We start from the raw sequence: 5,108 nt of genomic DNA on the forward strand, positions 1-5,108 counted from the left end.
CCCTAAAAAGTGAATTTACTCTCTCAAATAAGAGGTTCAATTGCATTACTTAGTGATCGAATCCACAAGGAGCTAGGGAACCTAACAAATCTAATGGGTTTTGTTAAGTTGGATGGTTTACTGATTAAAATGTAAATTTGCAGTTTTGTTTGAGCAAGTAATTGCTCGATTGATTGGTTGAGATTTTGGTTCTTAAAGGAAATAGCTAGACTTATGGTTTTTATTCAGGAAACTTGGAATTATAATCCTACAGATGGATAATGAGTTGCATGCATGAGAATATAGTTCTCAACTACTAAGCAACAAGTCAATCAGCTCTCGCGTTTCTGGACTTGTCTATTAACTAGATCTAATGACCCAAACAAATGTGTTCGATCAATAGCAAGTGTCGATCGATTATCCTATAGGAATATCGATCGATACACCTTTCACTCCGTCGATCGATTATCTAGTATGTATATCGATCGACGCACTTCTAGTTAAACTTTATGCGCGGGTTGAATAATTCTCATTAGATCAGCTCCCGCCTTACTCTTAGCAAGAAACTTAGCTCAATTAGAATGGTTTCAGGATGAGAATGAAGCTATCGCTTTTATCTAACAATCCTAGGGAAAGTTATAGGTAGCTAATCTAGAATCAGACATTAATGACAATCCTAATGATTATTATCACAACTCAGCAATCTATAGTTGGGAGTAATCCCTCATAACCTATTTAAACCCTAAAATCTAACAATAGAACTACTCAGACATGGCCAAGCAATTCATAACAGCAATTTGGTAAGAAAACTTCATTAGAATAGTAAATAGATATTAATGGAGTTCCAATCACAAATATTACTTTGGATCTTCTCTCCAATCTATCAAAATCCTAAAAAAAATTGCTGATAATAATAAAACTAGAAACACAAGAAAGTACCACTTTGCCTCTAACATGGTGGCAAAGCTTATATAATTAGGTTAAAACTCGTCAGGGGTAATCTTGTAAATTGGTAAAGACTTGGCCTTCAAGTCGGCTGTGACCAAACAGGCTTTCTGCGCGCTTCACTGTCGATCGATGTTCGGATGTGAACATCAATCGGTATTTATTCCTCAATATCGACCGACGGTCGAGCTCGAAGGTCATCTCGGGTGCTTGCTCCAAATATCTCCAAAATGCTTCAAAATCATCACTTATCTCCAAATCACTCCTTAACTTATAAATATAATAAACTAGGGTCGGTCCGCCCTACGGGCGGGATGTGAATTATAAAATTAATTTCAAAGCTAAAGTATATGTATAATAAACATTGCTTGTTTTAATTTATTTATATTTTCGTTTGTTTTTGCAAGGCATGTATGATATTATGGAATATTATTTAATAAGCATTAATTGTTTCTATGTTTTATAGTCTTACATTTGTTAGAGGGAGGCATGTATGTGAGTTTGATATATTGTTTGAGTTTTGTTATAATTTGATAAGTAATTGGTAGATACATGAAATTTAAGATTATGGAACTTTGAAATTTAAGCGAGTAATATTTTTTGATGGTTTTGCTTTTTTGTTGTGTCTTTCCGGATGGAAATAATGTAATTTTAATTGTTTCCTTGAAACCCTTAATAAGTATTATATTAATATATATTTATTTATATCTGAATATGGGATGAAATAAATATATCTGGAAACATTGATTAGAAACATATAGCTGTGAATAATATGTTAATAAGGTTGTTAACTTTTGGCAATGTAATCCGAGAACTACATAACTATAGTATCGTTAAAAGTAATCAGTGTTTAATTATTTTTTGGGAATATATATATGAGATTTTTGAAACTATCATATATTAATGAATTGTATAAATATCTATATATCTATTCATATAACTTTCTATCTGAAGTTGCGGGGTTTTTTTCACCTAGCAATATTATGTCTGTACTAATTAGTTACTTTGTGTTTTTCTAAAAAAGTCTAGGTTTTCCGAATCCTTAAATCCATCATATTCGCCCTTTTTTTTTTGCAAGTCTAGGTTCGGTGAAACAAAACAAAATTCAATTACTTGCAAATCAAGCTTGTTGTTACTGCCATCAAGTGACTTATACTTATTTCTCGACTATGGTTGATCAAGGATTCCGACTCATGATGATGATAAATTGACCTTCATTACGTTTACACGAACCTACATATGTAATTTGTAAAACATTTGTTATTTGTCTTTTTCTTCTTCTTCTTACTGATGTGACCATCTTTTATCTAGGACATTTGAGAATGACCACTTTATTGTAAACTTGATTAACAACAATAGATTCCATGAATTAATTTATCGATACTAAGTGGAAACGAAGAAACCTTTGGAGTATAAATGGGAACAATATTAAAGAATCATGTTTAAATTCTTCATTTTGATTCTGAGCTTTCTAAAGACTTGCGATGCTTTTGGATGTACCTGTCATCTCGTGCTATCAGCAGACTGTTCTGCTTCCACCCAATTTACAACTTGGAAAATCAGGGACTGTGGATCTTTGTTAACATCTTCATCACCCGTGCCTTTACACTTCTTTGTTCTCTTCTCGAGGGCCTTTTCCATAAACCTCATGAACCAATTTGCAGCTTCTTGCTCTATCTCCTTAGTCAACTTCGCTGGGTTTCCTAACCCGGAAGGAGGAGCTAGTGATAGGTTCTTGTTCTCATCGTTTGATCTCATATGCTTATGGTTTACTGATGATTCGGAGCTGTCTTTCTTCTCTTAGATGTGGGGTTCTCCTGATTAGTTCATCAAACTCTCTTGTTTCTTCTCCTTCTTCTTCTTGTTAACTTTTTTCTTTATTCGTTTTCACTAAATCCAACATATCTCATGGTCACTACCACAAGCCAGAGCTTTCAAGTCTTTTAAGTGCATCCACCATCTCTGACAATAAATCATCTCTTTAGTGGGTCTATCATTCTGTGAATACGCAGCTGCATGTACCTGTTATACACCACAACCAATGATGATTTGTATAAACTTGCAAAACCCAAAAAACAATAAATGCTGTCAATACAAAAGCATTCCAATCTCTGTTTTCTTCCAAAAACAAACGCAAAACACACTCAATTTCGGATCTGAAAATCCATTTATTTCACAACTCGGGAAACAGCTGAATTAAATCATATTCAAACCAATAAAATCAAACCAAACATCTAAAAACATGAACTCGATGCATAAACTTCAAAAAGAGGGCTTTTGAAGGTGTTACATCTACATGGCCAGGATCACTTCTCTCTTTGGATCCATTTCACATTCCTCTTTCGCAAACTTCAGTGGAAAAACAGCAGCAAGCCTTCAAATCAGCTAAAAAGAAATATGACTTTGGCATTCTACTGAAAAGTAAGTTTTTAATTTTTATAGAAAATTATAAGAGGATAATGTTCAAGAGATGAAACTGGTCTTTTTATAGGTGGATATACACAGCCTAGAGGATGAGTAAAGATGGTTCTTAATGACCATGAATCAATGAATCCGTAACATTTTGTAGGAGAAGAATGTTAGACGAACCGACACCAATAAATCTCTTAAATCTCTGACCCAAAAATTCCTCACGAAGTTTCTTCTCACACAATCTCCTGAAACTCCATTAATGGCGAAAGGTCTCGATGTTGATGGATTCGTATAAGGAAGAACCCTATATGAGAAAGTCAGATGGAGGAAGACGATGAGCCCTAATTGTCGGGAAAATATGTTGTTTGTCTTTAACTTGGGCTGGGCTCTTGTTTTCCATGAAACATGATAACGAAATACCAAACACATATAATGTGAATGAGAAGCCCCATTCAATGAAAACAAAACATGACAAAACAGGTTAAGAGGGTGGACACGTGGCGCGCGTACAGGAGGCGAGTTTCCAGGCTGGATCCGACGTGGAGGCACAGGAGAGAGGCAAACAATACTTTATATATATATATAGACTCTATAATATAATAATTAGTAGTAAAAACACCTATAAACCATGGGTGAAAGTGGGTCAAATCCATTGTCTATCAACTCCCCAGACTTACCCTTTTGCTTGTCCTCAAGCAAAACAAACAGGCAGTCTCTCTGAAAGAAGTTTGGAAACAGCAGGGACTCACACAATTTTAAACTTAGAATCATCACCTCTACAATATTGCAATCCACATCTAAGAAGTCCTAATCACACAAGCACATTATACCATATCCTAGCTTAGCAACCAAATTCACCTAACTAACAACTTAGCAAATCTTGTCTGGCATTCCTCTCTACCAATCTCATTTCTTAGCATAAAGAAAAGTGCAGGCTTTACTTTGGGAGTATCGATCACAGGATGCAAGGATTTTCAAACAAGTATCTGGGCCTGCAGGTAAACATTAGTTGATATCCACTCTCTCTACTAATTTTCTCTCTTAGTCAAAGTCTGCTTATATTTGCAAGATCATTGACCAAGATTGGAGAAGCTTCCATGAATCAAGACTTAATGGTGGTTGCCACCAAATCCTGTTCACTTTTTTTGACCTATATCCTAGATTATTTGTGAAGCAAGCCATAATGGTTGTAGCCACCAAGTCATGTTCTAATCCTTTACCTATAGAATTCTTATGATGCAAGCCTTAATGTTTGTAGCCACCAAGTCTTGTTCGAATCCCTTCTAAATAAATCTCTAATAGATATGTATATATATATATATAATAATAGTAAAATATATATATTTTATATTATATCTATATTTCGAAAATAGAGATAGAGGGTGATAAATCTATATACACAAGGCTATACCTTCCAGACTTGTTTGAAGAATCCGGTCCCATGTATACCAAGCCCCAAGACAAGAAGTTGTGTCAAGTTTAGTGTTGGAGGTCAGCTTTGGTTCCTTCAAACAATCTCAGCAAGTGTAACATAGTTGACATGTTGATCCACTTTAGTATCTTTACTACTATCTGCAATCAGTAAGTTCTAGAATGGTGCTAAAGAGTGGTTAGATAACAAGATAAAATCTAATAAGTTCATTATCCCCTTCTTGACTCAATAAAAACTTTATGTTTGAAAATATTTTTTTTTTTAAATTCATGAATAAACTAATATCAGTAAACCTCCCCCAGACTTAAACTACACTGTCCCCAGTGTAACCTCAGTCGGA

General features: G+C 34.6%; 1 long non-coding RNA gene across 1 annotated transcript; it reads right to left on the reverse strand.

The window, feature by feature from the left end:
- Positions 1-2,121: 2,121 nt before the first annotated feature.
- LOC125590206 lies at positions 2,122-4,339 on the reverse strand. The gene is made up of 2 exons (XR_007326414.1): positions 3,215-4,339; positions 2,122-2,946 (listed from the first exon to the last, which is right to left on the reverse strand). It is a non-coding gene; the product is annotated as an uncharacterized LOC125590206 (long non-coding RNA).
- Between the last annotated feature and the right edge of the window lie 769 nt (positions 4,340-5,108).

This window comes from Brassica napus, chromosome C7, assembly GCF_020379485.1.
Source record: "Brassica napus cultivar Da-Ae chromosome C7, Da-Ae, whole genome shotgun sequence".
Classification (NCBI taxonomy): Eukaryota; Viridiplantae; Streptophyta; class Magnoliopsida; order Brassicales; family Brassicaceae; genus Brassica; species Brassica napus.